Here is a 23,551-nt window from a genome sequence, read left to right as displayed (position 1 = left end):
CTCTCATAGGGTTTGTGGTAACCGGTGCTATACGCTCGGAGGCTAGACTTAGAATGCGGAGGTGGTTTAGATGTTGTACTTACCAGACTGTGTGTGGGATGATCAGCGAGGGCGTACGTGTGAGCGTGGGAGTAGAATATCAGCATATACTTACGCAGTGTATGTCTACCACATCCCCCTTTCTCTAAAGAATGAATAATAAATTATTATTAATTATTTAATAATACATTTATTTTGTTTAATTCTTCAAATGTTATTTTGTTTTATATTTCTGTTAACGATTGTCATCTAGTTACAAAATATATTTCTGTTATTTGTTAATTTATTAAAGATTATTAAGACATTGTTAGAGACCAACGAAGCTCTGGAAGTCCAGTATTACTACTGCAAAGTACTACAATGACTATCAGTTTCCTGATCGTACGAGGGACCTTCTATTTTTCTCAAGTGTGACACGTTCCTGTCATACATTTACCTAAATAAAAACATACAATTTGTATAAATAGATATGATGTATCCCTTTTAAATCGTAGCATTACCTGTTTCCAATTATTTTACATAAACATTCGATCCTGTACGCTCTTCAACTTCGAACTTCTCTTTCATGAAATTCGTGGAGAGTTTATTCTAGGGATGAAGATCCTTCATCAGTACCATATCTTTTTTTTTTCTAATGAATAAGTTTCAAATCGGTGTCTCAAGTCCTCCTTTTATTTTGCTTGGATTTTTTTTTTATTTGTGCAATCGGTCTAGATCAGCGAAGTCTGAGAGGCGTAGTTTCAATATCTCCAATATCAGGTAATTTGTATCTTAATTTTCTGTTTTGGAGTAGCTCACTTGGCGCTTTCTCGGTAACTGTGTGGAGCGTGTTGTTGTACATTTGCAAAAACTGTTGTAATTCCGATTTCCAATCATCTAAGAGAGCATTTTCATCCTTTTTAGAAGTGAACGATTTTGACGTTCCATATCTCCATTAGCCTGCGGCCAATATGGTGTAGTGTGGTTCAAGTGGGTTTTTATGTAGTTGCTCCGAGACTCCGAGAAATGAACTACTTCGCATTTTCTAAGGTTAACGTTTGAGATGTCCCCAGTGGTTGAACTTTTTTTTTCCGAGCCGCTTGATAGCTTTTCTCATGGTTATGACTGTCATTATCTCAATTTCTACATAGAGGGTGTATTAATGCAAAACAACAGGATACATTTGCCCGTTGGCATTGACCCCCGGTAATCGAGAGCTAGAAGCTTAAAACTTGAGGTTGCTGCTTTATTTGCTCGCCGCACATCTACGCATAATCTTACTGAACTATCCGTTATCGTTTATAATGGTGAAACCCATGTCGAAGGTTTTGTTACTCGTTAAATTATTTCCATTTCAAGTAGTTCATTTATTTTCAATTTGACTTTCTCCAACAACGGGATTGGGCAATGTCGCCGAGGTTGAATTACAGGGGTTATACTTCTGTCTATAGGAAGGGCTAACTTAAAGTTTTTTTTTATTTATTTATTTATTTATTTATTTATTATTTTTTTTTTTGGACACGGTCTCGTTGCACGGATACTGTTAATCCTGAATCTTCTTGAACTAGGAAGTCTAATCTGAAGTACTCCTAGCTAGAGTTTGTGCTGGTTCTTTGCCTAGAGCTTGTTGTCTATTTTCTATGACGTAAAATGTAGTTTCTGTTGAGATTGTTTCAGAACAACCCTCTATTGCTAAAAAAATCTGTCTTCAATTTTAGAGGTACTCTACCATAAGCCAGAAATGTTTTCGTTTTGTCAAATCACTCAGCTTGTATTTTAACACCGTAGTGTTTCATGTAATCTCACGTCTTGTCGTCAATTAAGTTATAAACTTAACCAGAACCAATCAACATGTCTATTTCAACACCTTCTATTTTACATGACAGCTCTCATATTGATAATTTTTTTTTATACGATATACGGAAGATTTTTCAGTTGTTAGGCTCATGTTCGTCAATTTCCACATTTCTGACGTTCTTGAAACGTTTGGTGTTGGGCTGGTAGTTGAAATCGCTCGAACTGGAAAAGTTTCTTTTAAAACCAAAGCTCTTACGGCTTTCAGCGCAATTTTTCGGTTGACTTTTACACACAAATTTGTAATGACCATAATTCGAACATAGGTAACATTGAAGGTTGTAAGCCGGACAATCTTTTGGGTTGTCGTGCCTCGTTTTTCCACATCCAGAACATTTAGCTTTGTAGGCAATTTTACCAGAATCTTTGTACCTTGGAATGTCATTTCTATTTACGGTGAGCTGATATACTTGAGTTTGGGAAGGCGGTTTGGAGTTCATTTGGCTAACTTGATATTTGATTGCTTGATGAGATATGATAGTTCTTATAACTTGATCCATTGTTAATTCCGCCTTTTCAAGCAATTTGCGTCTGATGTCTTCTGGGGCATGTTTGATGATTTTGTCAATAATAGCGATTTGTTTGCTCTCCATTTCGGTTTTACCAAAGTTACAAGTTTCGGCCTTTTGTTGAACACGAGGTATAAAATTCTCAATGGTTTCATCAATCTCCATTGCCATGTCCCAAAACTCAGACCTTTCAAAACACTCGTGATGTTTTGGAGAAAAATGTTTATCCAATTTTTGTTTGGCCTCTTGATATGGATCAGCACCGTTTGCAAGGCTATCGTCAATAACTGGTAAAGCATAATAAACAGCCTGTAATTCTATGCCACCCATAGCTAACAGTTGAGCTTTCCGACTTAAACTCTCGGTGATATTGGTAGCAATCATTACATTTTCGAACCAGCGTATCCACGCGGTCCATGCTTTTTTTATTCCAGAAGCCGGTAGATGTGAAAATTTGAACTGAGGCAAATTGTAAGAGCCAGGACTAAAAATAGGCTGGGACGGAGTCACCATTATATCCGCTGGACCGTTCGCCATTGTCCTATTAAAATAAAAATATCTTCTGATTTTCGTTATTTTTTTAAATGGTCAAATTGAATAATTTCATCAAAACTTTTTGTTTTGTTTTTTTTTTTTTAGGGGTTCAGTGTAAATAATTCTTCATTCAGTGAAATTCAGTGAAAAAAGGATCATCACCTTGAAGAAAAAAAAATAACGCACCCAACTGTCCTTCAATTCATTCATCAAGTGAATTTAATCACATGCACCTATGATCAGCATGTTTCGAATAAGAGAGATTTTTTTTTCTTAACTGCACACCACACAAATCAACGTAATACATACTGATCGAAACTCTTCAATAAGGCGATTCAACGCCAATACCAAACCAGTCATTGGGAGTTTTTTTTCCAAGCCAATTTTCAAACGCTTCTATCTCTGGTGATTCGTTACCAAAACGGCATCTCAAGATGTTGTAAACACTGCATCTTATAAGTGTATTGAAACACAACTCAGTCTAGAGTTCTCAACAGTAAATTTAATTACTACCACTTCTATATCATTCCTGGCGTCTGCTCTCTTAGCCCTTCAAGCACAAAAAGTCATACCCAAGCTTACTTCAGTTTCAGCTTGTCAGTGTATTGAAACACTCGCCATTCAAGCCATTCGAACAGAATGGTCTCTTGAAAGCTCACCGCCTACAGTGGTCTTAGATTTCAACAAACGTACACGAAGAATAAGCTGAGATGGCGATGGGTGAAAGCTCTCTCTCTTTTCTGGAGCATGCAATGCTAATGATCACCCGATCGTAGCTATGTTATGGAGAAGCGCAATTCTCGCCCATAGCGTTGCGTTGATTTCGATCTCATATATGTGTTGGTTCGTTCTGGGTTCTGGCTCCAAAGTTTCAATTGCCAGCAAATTTAAATGGGGCAGAGATTCCGCAAATTATACGCAACATAAGGCGGATTCAAAAACTTTTTTTTTTTTAGTCAGTGAATATCAATTGAAAGAAGCTGTTCAAGAGTGTGTCTGATCAGAATATGTTGAATTGATGCAATTTTTTTTTTCTGTAATAACCTAATGATGATCAAGAATAATTAATTTCTTTTCAAAACCTTAACCGTTTCTGTTGCTGCATGGAAGTTTGAAACAAAAAACTCTGAACTCTTGAACAGTGCAAACTTTAATTTTCTGTGCGGCAACATACCTGTTCGTGCAGCTCGATTGGTCGTGGGTGTAAATGGGACGGCAGAATCTTCAACATTCACTCACACATTCATACACATTTTTTTTCTCCCACTTCCCAAGCGGGAAAACCCAAGACCTGATGCGTCTTCCGAGAAACTCAAAATGGAGTCATCGCGTATCACAAATTGATACTTGGACTTATTCTTTGGCTGATGGTGATTTATCAAATTTCACTACATACCTCAGCACCATTTCATTTTGAAAACTGATTTACACTTTATCCGAGATCCCCATATTCATTTTAATTGCACATTCGGGTTTGAGCGCTTAATAAAACTTTAACTTTTTTTTTATAGATGATCATTTTCACTGATTTTACAGATTCTCACGGATTCATTTTTTTTTCTTGGTAAAATTTTTCAGAACTCATCACACCAGCAAGATTTCAATTGAATAATCACAAGTTTTCACTGAATTTACAATCTTGTTATGGCCAAGAAAACTTCCCATTTTTTTCAAGATTTTTTTATATTTTCACTGCCCCACTTAGAAGTGATGAAATTATTTCTTTTTTTCTTCTTTCAAACTCTCATCACCTTTCTGAAACTTTTTAACAGCAATACTCACGATTTCAACTCAAGGCTAGACACGCCACTTATTCGCTTATCAAACTTATTTCCGACTTCAAACGCACGCGCGGGTTTTTTTCTCGACTCGTCGCCACTCTGTGGTAACCGGTGCTATACGCTCGGAGGCTAGACTTAGAATGCGAAGGTGGTTTAGATGTTGTACTTACCAGACTGTGTGTGGGATGATCAGCGAGGGCGTACGTGTGAGCGTGGGAGTAGAATATCAGCATATACTTACGCAGTGTATGTCTACCACAGGGTTATATAATTTAGTTACCCTTTCATGGACTTTTCGAAATATTTTATGATATTTTAACATCCTATACGAGTACTAGATTATATCTCATTTGGATAGGAAAAATTGACTATCAAAATATCTTATGTTGATATAATTTTTTTCTCTCCTTATCGGGAATGTAAATCGGGAATGTAAATTGAAAAGTAAAACGGGAAATGATGGAACACCGCCAGGCGTAAGAAATCCAAAAATAGCTTCAAACGGCTAAGAGATAACGAACGTGATTATGAAACTAAATTAAAAAAAAAACATTAGTTGGGTTAAAACGCAACAAACTTAGCATAAGCACGTGAATTAAAACATCAACTTCAACTCGTTAATTCTGCCTAAAAATGCTTACTAAGTTTGGTTGAAGTTTAATGCATGTGGATAAAAATTCGAGAAAATCAAAGAACTTGCCTAAGAGCCTGATCTTTCTTTTTCTCCTACCTTCTACAGCCTCCTTTGATTTTTTTTAAATTTCTCATTCATCCTTCTTTCGGCTTGTTTCTTCTACATATAGCATCGTTTCAAATTACTTACCTACTTGATTTTTTTTCAACTGAAATTCTTTCCACGAATCGTAGTGTAGGGATGCAAAATGTATGCAATATACGATCACGTTCATCAAATCGCTGGCATATATTGGTGATAACTTCTCGCCACCAATCTAATCGAAAATTAATGCGTAAAACAGCACGTACCCAGGCAAATCCGAAACATATCGGGGGCCCCCAAAGGCTAAACCTATCCGGCCATCAGTTGGGAGCTTGGCCTCACCGGACAAATTCCAGGCAAACTGCAACGATGAGCGATTTACATTCTAGGATGTTAACACAGTACTCTATTAGCTTATAAATTATTGGCTTCCCAAACAACAGGTCATAAAACATGAAATTAAACGAGCTCCTATCTTTCCGCGCGCTGAACCCTCCTTTAACATAGCCGAATGGCGGGAAATCCCGAATGGGACAAGCCCTCCTGTGCATTTCCTGACAAAAAAAACGGTACACCCACACTCACATTCACGCATACGAATATACATGTGCACAAATTTTCATGTAATACCAAATTGACTATAAATTGTGGCATTTAATTAAATTTTAATTTTGGCTCGTTTTACTTCGCTGCCATACGCACAAACAGAGACGCAGCTTGCACTAAGGTATAAGTAGGTGAATTTGAACTTCAAAATTAACAATGAACGTTGTTTCCAAATTTCAAAATGCATAATATTCGTAGAATTTTTCTAAAGCTTCAAAATCTGAGACAGCCCACGGTGCTCTTACCCTACTGTCCCAAACTTTCTGGGAGCCGGCACCATAAACAACGGATGCCATTGGAATTTGAAGGCTTCATTTTATTGCTAGCTTATATATGTACAACAAATTGTATCTTAACACGATTGAAATGGATAAACGTTCTGATTTCGACTATCAATTTGATGAATGTTGTTTTCTCCAGGGTTTTTTCCGCTGTAATTGTTGGTTCCGGAAGCGATTTTTGTGTGTATTTTAATTTGTTGCCCAGTTCGTCTAGGAAGGTTTCTGTTTGACTCGTTTCATTATCTGGAAATTAATTCAAATTTTATCGGCCGTCATTTTAACTGGAACAAGTGGTAAAAAATTTGGCTCATTGTCGGTTCTTTAGGAGATTTACTTTTCGAGTGTTCTGGAATGCTCTCTTGCTCTATTATAATTTAACCACTTTATATTTATATATTTATATTTAAAAAAATCAATGAAAATTATATTACATACATGATTAATATCAATTTTTAATTTGTTTTTAGGAATGATTCACAAACAGTTGATACTTCAACTGTACAATAGTGGCAGGGAAGGATTTAAAGAGCAAGACCCAAAAGATGGTTTTGTGACGCGTTAATTATTTAGTCGAATTCACTTAAGACGTTTGTCTGAGCAATGCTGTAATGTATCTCATTTAATAGATAAAGCTTGAAAATTTTGCCATGCAAAAATGTTTTCAAGATCTTTGGGCGCTGTATTTTTTTACAGCACTGTTTCTATTTTGAAATCTGAAATCTGAATTTGAAATCTGAAATCTGAAATCTGAAAACTGAATCTGAAATCTGAATCTGAAATCTGAATCTGAAATCTGAATCTGAAATCTGAATCTGAAATCTGAATCTGAAATCTGAATCTGAAATCTGAATCTGAAATCTGAATCTGAAATCTGAATCTGAAATCTGAATCTGAAATCTGAATCTGAAATCTGAATCTGAAATCTGAATCTGAAATCTGAATCTGAAATCTGAATCTGAAATCTGAATCTGAAATCTGAATCTGAAATCTGAATCTGAAATCTGAATCTGAAATCTGAATCTGAAATCTGAATCTGAAATCTGAATCTGAAATCTGAATCTGAAATCTGAATCTGAAATCTGAATCTGAAATCTGAATCTGAAATCTGAATCTGAAATCTGAATCTGAAATCTGAATCTGAAATCTGAATCTGAAATCTGAATCTGAAATCTGAATCTGAAATCTGAATCTGAAATCTGAATCTGAAATCTGAATCTGAAATCTAAATCTGAAATCTGAATCTGAAATCTGAATCTGAAATCTGAATCTGAAATCTGAATCTGAAATCTGAATCTGAAATCTGAATCTGAAATCTGAATCTGAAATCTGAATCTGAAATCTGAATCTGAAATCTGAATCTGAAATCTGAATCTGAAATCTGAATCTGAAATCTGAATCTGAAATCTGAATCTGAAATCTGAATCTGAAATCTGAATCTGAAATCTGAATCTGAAATCTGAATCTGAAATCTGAATCTGAAATCTGAATCTGAAATCTGAATCTGAAATCTGAATCTGAAATCTGAATCTGAAATCTGAATCTGAAATCTGAATCTGAAATCTGAATCTGAAATCTGAATCTGAAATCTGAATCTGAAATCTGAATCTGAAATCTGAATCTGAAATCTGAATCTGAAATCTGAATCTGAAATCTGAATCTGAAATCTTAATCTGAAATCTTAATCTAAAATCTGAATCTGAAATCTGGATCTGAAATCTGAATCTGAAATCTGAATCTGAAATCTGAATCTGAAATCTGAATCTGAAATCTGAATCTGAAATCTGAATCTGAAATCTGAATCTGAAATCAGAATCTGAAATCAGAATCTGAAATCTGAATCTGAAATCTGAATCTGAAATCTGAATCTGAAATCTGAATCTGAAATCTGAATCTGAAATCTGAATCTGAAATCTGAATCTGAAATCTGAATCTGAAATCTGAATCTGAAATCTGAATCTGAAATCTGAATCTGAAATCTGAATCTGAAATCTGAATCTGAAATCTGAATCTGAAATCTGAATCTGAAATCTGAATCTGAAATCTGAATCTGAAATCTGAATCTGAAATCTGAATCTGAAATCTGAATCTGAAATCTGAATCTGAAATCTGAATCTGAAATCTGAATCTGAAATCTGAATCTGAAATCTGAATCTGAAATCTGAATCTGAAATCTGAAATCTGAATCTGAAATCTGAAATCTGAAATCTGAATCTGAATCTGAAATCTGAATCTGAAATCTGAATCTGAGATCTGAATCTGAAATCTGAATCTGAAATCTGAATCTGAAATCTGAATCTGAAATCTGAATCTGAAATCTGAATCTGAAATCTGAATCTGAAATCTGAATCTGAAATCTGAATCTGAAATCTGAATCTGAAATCTGAATCTGAAATCTGAATCTGAAATCCGAATCTGAAATCTGAATCTGAAATCTGAATCTGAAATCTGAATCTGAAATCTGAATCTGAAATCTGAATCTGAAATCTGAATCTGAAATCTGAATCTGAAATCTGAATCTGAAATCTGAATCTGAAATCTGAATCTGAAATCTGAATCTGAAATCTGAAATCTGAATCTGAAATCTGAATCTGAAATCTGAATCTGAAATCTGAATCTGAAATCTGAATCTGAAATCTGAATCTGAAATCTGAATCTGAAATCTGAATCTGAAATCTGAATCTGAAATCTGAATCTGAAATCTGAATCTGAAATCTGAATCTGAAATCTGAATCTGAAATCTGAATCTGAAATCTGAATCTGAAATCTGAATCTGAAATCTGAATCTGAAATCTGAATCTGAAATCTGAATCTGAAATCTGAATCTGAAATCTGAATCTGAAATCTGAATCTGAAATCTGAATCTGAAATCTGAATCTGAAATCTGAATCTGAAATCTGAATCTGAAATCTGAATCTGAAATCTGAATCTGAAATCTGAATCTGAAATCTGAATCTGAAATCTGAATCTGAAATCTGAATCTGAAATCTGAATCTGAAATCTGAATCTGAAATCTGAATCTGAAATCTGAATCTGAAATCTGAATCTGAAATCTGAATCTGAAATCTGAATCTGAAATCTGAATCTGAAATCTGAATCTGAAATCTGAATCTGAAATCTGAATCTGAAATCTGAATCTGAAATCTGAATCTGAAATCTGAATCTGAAATCTGAATCTGAAATCTTAATCTGAAATCTTAATCTGAAATCTGAATCTGAAATCTGAATCTGAAATCTGAATCTGAAATCTGAATCGGGAATCTGAATCTGAAATCTTAAGCTGTTTTATCTTTTATCCGCAATATTGAATAAAAAATATTTTTTTACTTAAAATTCTTACCAAGCACATCCAAGGCGTAATCTGTCTTGAGCAGCCTCCAAATGCAGAGGCAACCGGGACTGACAAAGAGTGAGTAGTAACAGGATAGTATTATCAAACTAATTGCCCTGGACAAAGGGTAAGTCAAGTGATCCATCAAACGGTGAATGGTGCTTTTACTTCATTCATTTTTGTCCCACCCAAAATTGCAATGGAACCGGAATGAGCTCATCGTGTTGACAATTTTGTCATTTTGAAGGAGCAGCAATTCATTTGCAGTGCTTGTTTACACCCCAGCGAGGGAGTTGAAACGATAGTTGGAGTCTTAGACGTCCCAGCTTTGTAACAGGACCGTTTGGCTGAATTTTGGCACCTCTTACTTATTTTCATCTGATGGATAAATATTTGTTATAAATCCCTTTAGCTAAAACATGACATCTCAGTGGTAATATACGTGAGATGAGAGCTGATTTCTTAAGGAATACATCCTAATTTAAATTTGCAACGAAATAATTTATCCAAACAGGCGATATGGGGATTTTTTTTTATTATCTGACGGGTTTGCGCCGGGGGTCTTCAGATTTTCCCCAAAATTGAAAATTTGGTTCATTTTTGCGACTTAAAAACACATGTATTTTTTCAGATTTCTAACATTTTTATTTTTTGAGTTAGCTTCGGTTAGATTTTTTTGTAAATAAAAAATAACCATTTTTCAAAGCTACATAACTCTATTGTTTCTCAACGGAAATTATAAAATAGCACATCAAAATGCATTGAAATTTTATCAGCTTTCCAAATAGAATAGTTGAAAAAAATTAAATAAAAACCTTCAACATGAAAAGTTGTAAATAAACTTTAAATGGCGTCTAAAAGTACCGTCTGCACCACCGAATATTTTGCAAAAAATACCATTGTATAGCTCGATTCATGATGCAACTTTCATCTGAAGACACCAAAGTGGGCCATTAACACCTTGAAGAGTTATGAAAGAAATAATGACAATAAATCTCTTTTTTTTGCATCGAAAACAAACAATGGTCGAACAACTGCACTCACATATGGAGATAGCAAGCACTTCTAACAACATGGAAACAAAAGAACTTATCAAAGCTGGTAAAAACACTATTTTTTTCGTCCTTTTCAGACTGCCCTTACTCGCATAACAGTCCCATATGAATTTTCGTCATTTTACGTCAACATAAGGCTTCAACATAAAAGACTAAAAGAAGAGGTTTTGTTCTAGAAATTTCGAAAAAAAATATCAATTCGTGAAATATACCTGAATCACAGTCCCATATGTGAAATACCATGGATTTGGTTACTTTTCAATGTTTCTTTCGGCGAAATAGTCTTTGGTTCATTGCTTTGAATCATTTAAACATTTTTTTAACTCACTTGATGTCGAATGATGCACACTAGTTTTCGAAGGCAGGTCTGACTTTCTTAGGAATGACTTCCTGAGCGAAACACTATCGGATGCAATCAAAAATCGTAAAAAAATTCAACTTACAATGTGGAATTCATGATATTTTTTGCAAAAGTATGTTTCTTTTTCTGACAATTTCATTAAGAAGTTCAAAAATGATCAAATTTAAGTCTTTGAAAGTAGCTTGGTGAGAAAAATATATTTTGTATGGGACTGTTATGCTAGAAGATTCGAAAAAGGTTTCAAATTTGGTCGATTAACAGTGCCATAATGAATAAAAATGGTGCTCTCGACCTTACCAATAACCCAATTTCGAAAATTTCTAGCCTAACGATTTATTATGACAACCTAGAAACGATTTTCGTTTATGCTGAAAGTGGTGGTCACAATTGAAAAATATATTCTAAAACAGAAAAAGCTGATTGTCTCGCTTGCTTATTTTTGTATATGGGACTGTTATGAAAGAAAGGTAGATTGTTGCAGCTTAACTGACTTCATGTTATATCCAAAAATCTAATAACGTATTCGTTTATACCCAGTTTTGCACCAGGTCACAACAAGTTATGCACATTTCACTGTCATTTTTAGAAGTTTATGCGCGAAGTTTTGCATCCGTAATTCCCCAGATTTGATTTAAAATGGACGGTGGAACACTGAAGATTCGTGTGTGTGAGCGATCGAGGTAGCAAAACACTGACGACGAATTATGTTCGTTCTAGTATGGTAAACCTCAAAACTGGGCGAATGTAGAAAACGAATATGGTAAAAGTATCATATTTTCATCATTTTACAGCCTGGGCTGGCCATACTGAGCTCTTCGATTATTTCTTCAACATTTGTGCCACTTTCTCATACTTTTTTGATCAATGGGAAAGAATTTTGATGTCCAGTGCTTAGCTCCCTATATAAAAACTATGTAAAGCACGTCTATATTTAATTTTTTTAATCACATTTTTGTGATCCCAAACACAGGAACTGAACCTTCTACTATTGGCATTGATTATGCTTCACAATGATCTTTGATCGAAAAATTAATAAGTTACATAGTATATGACCAGGTTGTAAAAGCAACGTTCCCATTATTAGTTATATCACTTAAACAATACGATACTCAGAACTTTGGTTAAAATTTTAAGTCAGTTTTGCTGCAAACACTCTACAAAGCACGAAAAAGTAGTGTTTTTAACCTGCTTTGGTAAGTTATTTTGTTTCCATGTTGTTAGAAGTGCTTGCTATCTCCATATGTGAGTGCAGTTGTTCGACCATTGTTTGTTTTCGATGCAAAAAAAGAGATTTATTGTCATTATTTCTTTCATAACTCTTCAAGGTGTTAATGGCCCACTTTGGTGTCTTCAGATGAAAGTTGCATCATGAATCGAGCTATACAATGGTATTTTTTGCAAAATATTCGGTGGTGCAGACGGTACTTTTAGACGCCATTTAAAGTTTATTTACAACTTTTCATGTTGAAGGTCATTATTTAATTTTTTTCAACTATTCTATTTGGAAAGCTGATAAAATTTCAATGCATTTTGATGTGCTATTTTACATTTTCCGTTGAGAAACAACAGAGTTATGTAGCTTTGAAAAATGGTTATTTTTTATTTACAAAAAAATCCAACCGAAGCTAACTCAAAAAATTAAAATGTTAGAAATCTGAAAAAATACATGTGTTTTTAAGTCGCAAAAATGAACCAAATTTTCAATTTTGGGGAAAATCTGAAGACCCCCGGCGCAAATTGTCAGATAATAAAAAAAAATCCCCATATGCCACACTTATAGGTACGTATGGAAGTTGTTGCAATTGCTATAAAAGGTTGTAAATTATTTTGAGCAGAAACCCAATATTTTCGAAACGCATTCATCAAACAAAGCTTGAAAACAATCGGATATTTTTTAGCCTCGTGTAAAAAAACCAATGACCCAGAACGAAGCGGAAACGATAATATTTATCAACTACAACGATCGCTCGTGCAAGTGTCCGAAAAAATATAAACACCATTCAGGAGAGAAACCCCAAAAACGAATGCAAAACAAATAAATTAACTAGCCCACAGCCTTCATTCGAGTACACACTATTTGGGTTATCTGGTTGAAACTGTTTTAGCGGTTTTTCCCCCAGGAAGAGCCAAAACTTTTCTTATCTAATGAATTCCAACGTTTCCGGATGGAAAAAGTGTCGGACACTGGCAACAACAGAAGCACCCTGCAAATCCTGGCTGGTTAGCGGAACCATGCAGCCGAAATTGGGTGCACTTCTGTTGTTTTTTTTTTGTGTTCGGAGTATACTTTCATCGGGGACAGCGATTTGAAAATCCCAAAACAACCATCTTCAGTTCGATTTCGGTTGGTGGCTGGCGTCCTCGTGTGAGGTGTAGCTCGAACGAGCGATGGCGAATGCCAATCGCATCCAATATTACGCTCGATATGTTTTGTGGCACTTGGAGCTACCCTCGGATGTGTCTCCTCTGAGTTTTGGTGCCTTCGATTCCGTTTTCCACAAGCCAACCGGACGTAAGCAGAAATCATGATTGTTCTTGTGATTGAGTCTTGGGTTTTTAGTTTAGTTGCACTTGAAACCCGAAGCAATACAATTGAATAATGTATTGCTGGATGGATGAAACGGACCTTGCGTTCGGTAAAAAGGACCCTACTTAGATAAGGTAGACACTGCTGAAATCATTGCTGTACATGTGGCTAAGACGATCCACTTAAAACAGCTTTCATGACCTGCTGAAGATGCTGAGTGCTTCTCGACTGACATTTGCACTATTTAGCCAGGGTATTTTGAAGTCATCTGAGGGATTGAACCTGTGATGAGAATTCACTTGCTAACTTGCTAAGAGTTTGATAAAAATATGCTTCCGCTGTAGAACTTTAAATAATTAGAGAATAATTCCAGTAAAGAACTCACTGCGGTGCTCTAATACCTGGCCGACTTTCTATATTTTTGGAGTTCCAATGATCCTTTTCTTGGCCACCAGCAATGTAAAATAGATCTTTAATAACAATGCTCAATTGACAGTTAACACAATTGGTAGCTATTCTGAACAAAAGGCCAATGACGGTGGAAAACCGGGCTTCACGTATACAACAATAAGGCAATTGAAAACATTGATGAAATTTGGCTGGCAGGGAAGCATAAAACAAATTTTCATTTAAAAAAGTCGGAAGTGCAGAATCCAAGCTTAGATTTTTATTTCATTTTATTAAACTTTAAACTGTTGATGATTTTTGTATATTTAAGGTTGTTTCGGAATAATAAATAGCAGTATTCTTCGACTTCAAAACGAAATAGACGTGATGGATATATTAATTTAATTTAAAACTATGACACATCTTCATTGGACGCATGACCATGACACAGATAGTTTCCTACCAACGAACCCCTCATCAGAAACAGAAATCGTTCTTGTCGAAAGGTTACTTTTAACCGGCTTGTACCAGGTCCTTAGCATACCGAACAACAGTCTACGCTTTTCAGACCTTGCGTTTTCAAATAATTCCCGTAATCTGGACATTTTCGAGCCAGCTGTCCCAATTATGCCTACGGACCGTCATCATAAGGCATACATTCTATGCCTCTTTATCATTCAAGAAGATAGTCCCCACGAAGTACCCGTTGGAGAGCTTGACTTTGATTTTCGTAGATGCGATTATAATTCAGTTGCTGCTGCGTTAGATTCGACAGATTGGGAATCTTTGCAGGCTGCTGAAAACGTGGAATCCGCTCTTGATTCTTTTTATGTGAAACTATATTCCGTTTAAAGACAAAATGTACCATTAAAACGTACACATCGTTGCAAAACAACAAACAACGCATGGTGGAAACCAGATTTACGACGACTACGAAACCAGCTACGTAAAGTTCGCAAAAGTTTCAACAGGAATCGCACAGAAGCTCTAAGATGTCACTTGAGGTAGGGGGAAGTGTTCCTAAATGCGCATATTGGTTAATATGCGCATACAGCCGATTTTTGTCAGTTCTGTTATAATATATTGAACTTTAATCATCGTGCGTACAGATTCTGTGAACAAAAATTTTAACGGCTTTTCTTTCTCATTCATCTGGAAATCGGAAATTCAACAAATTGAAGCTTTTGGCAAAGTTGTACATGATAAGATATTGGAATAAAAGACAGGTTCTGAATGCCTATATCAAGGCAGGTAAAATGCCTATATCAAGAAAAATAGATTAGTCTTATAATTTTTTTACTTTTTATCTTTCAAACGTTAAATCTACGCTCAAATCATGATCTAACAGCGAAAAAAGGAGAACTTCATACTGATCCGATAAAAATACGGTATGAACAAAATATTACCATGAAATTTGGCCATTTTGCATACCTAACTATGTTTCATGCAAAAGAGCTAGTGATAACTAAAATTTCGAAAAAATTTCAGCCTTGACATCCGTTTCTACCATTTTCAATTCAATAATATCAAAATATTGCAAGCGTAAATGAAGTATAGCTAAAAGCATAAATATGCGCATTTAGCCTGCCGTTTTCGGAAATCGGCTATTTTGACTTCTTTTATTATAAAATTATTTTCACAAAAACTGTAAGAGATTTTAACAGAAAAATTGCTCTAACGTATATAAAACAGATGTCCGCTCATGTATATATAGTTTTAAGACTCCTTTCTATTGGGATATGGAAGAAAATGAGTGCTTTCCTTAATATGCGTATATAGCCCGCCTCTCCCCTACTTGGAAAATGAATTCAAACATCTAAACGACCTTCTCTATCGACAATATATCTCTCAACTCGAAGAAAATTTCTAACGAGATCCATCTTCATTTTGGGAGTATTTTAAAGCCAGAAAACGAAACGCCCACGTACCCGTAGATGTTAGCTTCAATGGTGTCACTGCTTGTAATCAAGCTGAATCGGTAAATTTGTTCGTGGACTTTTTTCAAAACGTGTATTGTTCTGCTGGTATTGATACAGACTGCAACTATCTCGCATCGTTGCAATCTTACAATGTAAATTTGCCTTCACCGTGCTTCACCGAACAGGATATTTATGAAAAGTTGACCACAGTTGATGCTTTCAAGGGTCCTGGTCCAGATAAAATACCTCCCGCTCTACTGAAACATTTCGCTGCATCTTTATCCGCTCCGATCTGCAGTATCCTTAACCGATCGGTAACTGAAAGATCGTTTCCCAATGCATGGAAAGATGCGGCTATTTCTCCGATACACAAGTCTGGAAATGCTCACAGCGTGGAAAACTACCGGCCTATATCGAAGATCTTCGAAATACTAATGCACGAGCGAGTGTATGCCGCTGTTAAACCTTTGATCTCGGAATATCAACATGGATTCGTCAAGAAAAGGTCAACAGTTACTAATTTGATGTGCTACGTAAGTTCACTGAATAAAAGTATGGAGAAAGGTTGTCAGGTGGATTCAGTTTATATTGACTTTGCCAAAGCTTTCGACCGTGTGCCGCACAAAATATTGGTTGCAAAGCTGAATCGACTAGGTTTCCCGGCTTGGGCACTGGAGTGGATTGCCTCATATCTAACCGACCGTCAGGCTTTCACCAGGATACGAAACACGCGCTCACGTATGTTTGCCACACCGTCTGGAGTTCCTCAAGGGAGACAGCTCGGACCCTTGCTGTTTATAATCTTCGTGAATGACCTGTGCTCAACACTTCAGTCCGATACACTCCTCTACGCCGATGATCTGAAGATTTTTCGAAAGATCCATAACACTGTTGACTGTCTGGCCCTGCAAGCTGACATCGCTAGACTAGATGAGTGGTGCCGCTTAAACGGAATGTTAGCAAACGTAAAAAAGTGTAAGATTATAAACTTTTCTCGTGCAAGAAGAACGATTCATTTTGACTATCAACTAACCGGGATTAGGCTGGAAAATGTGCAGTCTTTTCTCGACCTAGGAGTAAAGATCGATGACAGGCTCACATTTGCAGAACATGTCGCGCTTACTTCTGCAAAAGGATTTGCTGCTCTCGGATTCCTACGTCGAAACACCAAGGAGTTTTATGGTTTATGCATTGAAAGCCATATACTGTGCTTCAGTACGTAGCATACTGGAGTACGCCGTCCAGGTGTGGGCTCCGGCTCAAAGCACACAATGCCATCGTCTTGAACGAGTTCAGCGATGTTTCCTAAGATACGCTCTACGGCGTCTTCCCTAGAATGACCCGATCCAACTTCCACCGTACGAGGAAAGGTGTGCTCTGATACGCTTAACCTCACTCGAAAAGCGGCGCGTCTAATTGCAGCAAGGTTTTATATTCGACACATTGACCAACCGTATTGACTGTGCTTTCATTCTACAACGTTTTAACATTTATGTACCAACGAGAACACTTCGACAACGTCAGTTTCTTTCAATTCCTCACCACCGTACTGCCTATGGCCAAAACCACCCTATTGACAAGTGTTGTGAACTTTTTAATTCAGTGTATCATTTGTTTAATTTTAATAAGTGCAAACGTCGTTTTAAAATAGGCTTAAGAAGAATTTCCTAGTTTTTAAGTCATCAGTCTGTACGGTAATTGAACCAAAGACGAAATAAATAAATAAAAAAAAAATAAAAATAACTTTTATGGACAAAATAATTGTACTTCTATTTCTTTCTATTTAAAGGGTGATACGGTCAAAATCTGGTCAATATCAACTTGACGTATTTCTTTCAATTTTGCATTTAAAAAACCTGAACACCCCTCATTTCGAAGGTGTGTGTGTGTGTAGAATGTTGCTCCTATTTTGATTTTGGAATTCACTCTTCAGTTGTCAAAATGCCGTTCAGGAAGAAGAGCAGCGTATCAAAATTTTGCTCGCGCATCGCGAAAATCCGAGTTACTCGCACGCAAAGCTGGCAAAATCAACAGTTATAAATGTAATTAAAGTGTTTGGGGAACGTTTGTCGACAGCCAGGAAGTCTGGATCGGGGGGATATCGAAAACCGGAAGCCGCTGAGACGACAAAGAGTGTTGCCGGTAGTTTCAAGCGAAACCCTAACCTCTCTCTCCGAGATGCCGCAAATAAGCTGGGTGTATCGTCTACAACCGTGCATCGAGCCAAAAAACGAGCCGGACTATCGAATTACAAGAAGCTAGTGACTCCAAATCGCGATGATAAACAAAATACGATGACCAAAGCGCAATCCCGGAGGTTGTACACGACGATGCTGATGAAGTTTGACTGCGTGGTAATGGACGACGAAACCTACATACGTCAAAGCCGACTACAAGCAGCTTCCGGGACAGGAGTTTTATACGGCAAAATGAAGGGGAAAGGTAGCAGATATTTTCAAGCTCATGAAACTGTCAAAGTTCGCGAAGAAATATCTGGTTTTGCAAGCCATCTGTACCTGTGGCTTGAAAAGGAGAATTTTCATAGCTGCCGGGACAGTCAACCAAGAAATCTACGTGAAAGAGTGTTTGAATAAACGTCTGCTGCCTTTCCTGAAGAAACACGGTTGTTCCGTACTGTTTTGGCCGGATTTGGCACCTTGCCATTACGGTTAAAAGGCCATGGAGTGGTACGCTGTCAACAATGTGCAGGTGGTTCCCAGGGACAAGAACCCTCCCAACACGCCCCGCCCAATTGAGAAATACTGGGCTATTGTCAAGCGGAACCTAAAGAAGACCAAAAAAACTGCTAAGGACGAGCAGCAGTTTAAGGAAAACTAGCTTTCTGCGGCAAAGAAAGTGGACAAGGTGGCTGTACAAAATCTGATGGCAGGGTTTAAGCGTTAGGCCAGGCAATTCGTATTTTGAAAAGCGGAAGCATAACTGAATATTTTTCCTGGATTTTATACTAATTAAACTTGAAAAAGAAATTTAATCTGATTTTTTAAATAAACGATTTCACCGATTTACACGCGTTTTCCCTTGACCAAATTTTGACCGTATCACCCTTTAATGAATATTAATTTAAAGCTTAAGAATGCACTCAACAATGCCCATAGTTTTAGATCGTTGTGCTGATTTATGCTCAAGATATGTAGCTTTGTATGAAAAATTGTAAATTGATTTAAAATACCCATTCTTGTATGTGGGATAATTTGTAACTAATGTAACTCCTGCAGCATTTCATCAATTTTCACATCACATTTAAATGTTTCCCAATAACGTTTCAGCTGAAAAACTGTTTTATCAAATTTCAGTTTCATGAAGTTATGACTGTTTTTTTTGTAGGAAGTAAGGACTACTTCGCTTAGATGTATCTTGTCTTACGCGACGGCAAATTTGAACTTCTGAGAAAATATCACATGAGATAAATATTATTTCAGGTCTTCCAATCTGCGTCTTCGATTTTTTTGGGATTTGGGATTTTTCAGTTAAATCAAGGGGTTCGCTGTTGACTTGAAATACAATTCTTCAGGATTCGACGTGAAGGTGCAACAGATTATCTCAAAATTTGGGAAACAGTGGTTTTGCAGAACGATCTTTAAATTTTTTGCATAAAATATTGAGTTAATGGTCGGGATGAAGGAATTTTAAATAAATCTGATAAAAAAGTAGTCCCTCAAAACCAAAGCCTTAAGGCTACCTTGACACTTTTCTTGATGATGTCTCATACGACGTAAAGAAAGTGCAAGCGAAAGTTATCAAATTGAGAAATTTTCGTTATAATTAGTTTTGAAATAAAACTGACTTTCTGTGATTTTTACCAAAAATTCTGTAATAGTTTTTGTGATGCTGTTTCCTTTAATCTAATTTAAAATTCATGATAAATTAAGTCTTTTCACGTTTTAGTTGCGGAAATCCGATTTACATTACCAACTCATGCTTTTCTAATTCAAAGTAAGAAATCTAAGTTTATATTGACTAACAAAAATTCATTCCAGAAAATCATTCTAAATTTAAAAAAAATGTGAAATCTGTCAATCTGTGAATATTTCAAAATTCTGTGTTCAGTGACACAGATTCTGCGTTGAAAATTTGCTCAAAAATCTGTGAAATTGAAGATTTTTCTGTTATTTCGGCAACCTTGCACTGAGGGCGTCAAGTATCACAAAATTCATTTGTTTTTCCAATAATTATTCAAATTAAAGATAAATTACTAAATATCAACTTTTAGTGAAAAAATATGAAAATTATGAGTAGAAAACAACAAACCAGAGGGCAGAAATCACTAAAATTAGTTTTCAAAAGTAGTTATCCACATATTTTTCTTAACATAGCCTCATTTGGTTAATTTAAATAAGTGAATAACTACGTTTAAGAACGACTTTCGGTCATTTCTGTGCTCTGGTTAATTGTTTTCCACTCTGAAACGTAGTCATCCACTTCGGCGGAACAAATTTCAATTTATTCTTTTTAAACCCACGCTAACTCCCTTCGATTTTTCCTAGAATCATGAAAAGGAGAAAACATAACGATAATGGTATTTATAGATGAAATTGATAAATTCTTCGAAAACTCAAACAATTGAAAGAGCGAAAGTCAAACTGTAGAAGATGGAAATTGTATCACCGTTTGTACTGGAGATTTATTTGAATTTTCGATCTCAAATAACTCAATTTCATGATTTTGATCGATTTGTTTCCAATTTTTTGAAAATTTTGATAATTTTTTATAATTGTTTCCCTCGTGATGTTTCAATTCCATGTGACAAAACATTTTTATTTCTTTTTGATAGGAGTTTAACCCGTTAGTGTCATTCTTTCTCGATTTGGGTGGTTGGTTAACCCATTAGGGCGATTAGGGTCGCTTCGTGGTAGCTTTTTATATTTGGTTGATTAATCTGTTTTCAGTAAAGGATTCTTATTTAAAAGATAGAAAACCATCACAATCACAACGTATCTGTTTCTTTCCAAAACCTGTTCTTCAATTTGTACGTTTATCTTTTAATTTCCACAAAAATGTTGCGAAAACTGATTCTGGTTCATGAGAATGACGCTTTTTCGTTACATGACTATCCGAAATTGTATATCCACAATTCTCAATAAATAACTGAGAGCAAATTTTTCTCATCGATCCTATGCATTGACTTCTAACTCATAATTCCACAATACGGATCGATTCGTCTAACCTAAAAAAATCCCGTGGGCTTATTTTTACATCCATTTAATTGCCCGTCTCTTAAAATTCTGATGCGGAATTTTTAATTCCAATCCGATGCTTAATAACGTCAATATCTTAAAACCGTAAACAGTAAATATGGACAACCCCTTTTGCACACCCTTCACACCAAATTTGAAGTCAATTGCACGTCGCTTAAACTTCCTGGGTGGCAATTTATATCTAGTGAACATTTAAAATGAACGACCCCTTTTCCCGACCCCTTACACAAAATCTGATACCTGGAATCAAATGTCCATCCTCCAAAACACTCATGTGCAAATTTGAATCCTTAAATGGATTATCTGTCCCTGAAAACTTCCGTGTGCCAATTTTCATCTAAATCCAATTTATTATAACGTCATTATCGCAAAAACAGTGAACAGATAATGTGGACGACCCCTGCCCCACATTTGTATAATTGGAATCAATTGTTCGTTTCTAAAAACTCCCGTGTGCCTATTCTTCATCTCAATCCGGTTTATAGTAACGTAAATATCGCAAAAAAAAACAATGCAAAGTGATTCGGGTAATATGGACGACCCCTTTTGCAGACCCCTTATATCGAATTTGATACCTGAAATAGATTGTCCGTCCCGGAAAACTTCCCTGTGCGAATTTGCATCCATATCCATTGTATAATAACGTCAATATCGCAAATACAGTGATAAGGTAATATGGGTAACCCCTTTTTCCGACCCCTGGCCCAAAATTGGATAATTGGAATCAATTATTTGTTCCTATAAACTCTCGTGTGCCAATTTCCATCTCAACCCAATGTATAATAACGTCAATTTCACTAAAACAGTGATAAGGTAACATGGACGACCCCTTTTGCCGACCCCTGCCTCAAAATTTTATGATAAGAATCAATTGCTCGTCCCTAATAACTCCTGTGTGCAAATTTTAATCTCAATCCAATGTATAATAACGTCAATATCACAAAAACAGTGAACAATTAGTATGGACGACCCCTTTTGCCGACCATTTACACAAAATTTGATACCTTAAATCAAATGTTCATATCTCATGTTGAAATGAATGATTGAAAATTACGAAAATTTTCATCCACAGTTTGTTCTGAATTGCTTAACGGATAAATCAAGCATAAGTTTACTTTTTTTTGGACGTAGCAATTGGCGTCGAGGATCAACAGTGTGAAAAAAGGGCATAGCACCACTTGAGTTTTTCCATAAAAACAAGATTATTTTTAAAAATTGACTGAGTGAAAGTGAATAACTATGCTTCTACGAATTATTTGAATAGATACCTGCATTTTAGGAGTTTTCCAGAATTCCAAAGGATTTCATAGGTTTTAAAAAAGGGGTTTTAAGAGATGCTCCTCTGGCGTTAAGGAATTTGATATTTGAGCTATAAATCTTTATCAAACTGCTTGATTTCTTCATTAACATGAATCATTCATAAGTATGATGCAAAATGATGAAACGTAGATTTGTGGCTGAGTTTGAATCCAAAAAACAGCATACTAATGTTTTTTAAAAGTCAAACACTATTTCTCTAGTTTTAAGTCATAGATGGCAGCACTATCTTGCCATTTGACCAAATTCATGCCCATTTTCGAATATCCGGCATTAATTAGGGAGTGCTGGATGATTTTGGTCAAGAAATAAATACATCTACCGCAAGGAATATTTAAATAAGGTAGTGTCGAGAGCCATACTGGATTTTTTTTTTTTTGTGAAGTCACAAAAACGATTGTATCGAAAATTTATGTGAGAATGGTAGGGATTTCAAAGAAAAACACGTTTTAGAACGAAATCGAATTCCAATTTCATTTTGATTTTGTTGTAAGGACTCTATTTCACTATGTTATGAAGTTTTTTGGTCCTTTTAAGATTGCATTATATTTTTTCCTAATTTATTAATGAATGCAATGTCTCCTTGAAGCTAAAACGTGCAAAAATGAAGAAAATATCATCTTCGAAAAGGGCTTGCTGGTAGATATTGAGTGTTCAACGGATTGTAATGATTTTAATCCAACCGGTTTACCATATACAATTCTTATGTAGAACAATTAACATTGATTCATGATTGTTAACCCAGTTTACTAAAATGCGTATAAAAGATTGTTATGAGGAGCTTAAACTGCACTGACTTCAACATTTTCATGGAAGACTTCGCACTAATTTTAAAGTTTTGCAAATTTCAGTGGTGAAAATACACAATTTTTTCGAACTTCGATGGTCTTTTTTAAAGAAAAATTATTCGATAATGCAACTTTTCTTGCACCCATCTTGAAGAGCAAGAATCCTTCAAAAATAACATGTTTTCAAAGTGGAAATTTCCAGCAGATTCTTCAAATTATCATCGAAAAAGATAATTTTCCTAGTAAATTAACAGATTTTTCGTGTTTGTGACGTCTCAGTCTGTACCAATACTGGAGCAGGGCTGCCTTGGCACTACCTTCATTAAATATTCCTTGCATCTACCGTGTGAAC

Source organism: Uranotaenia lowii, chromosome 1 (assembly GCF_029784155.1).
Source record: "Uranotaenia lowii strain MFRU-FL chromosome 1, ASM2978415v1, whole genome shotgun sequence".
In the NCBI taxonomy this organism is placed as follows: Eukaryota; Metazoa; Arthropoda; class Insecta; order Diptera; family Culicidae; genus Uranotaenia; species Uranotaenia lowii.
This window is presented reverse-complemented; position numbering follows the sequence as displayed.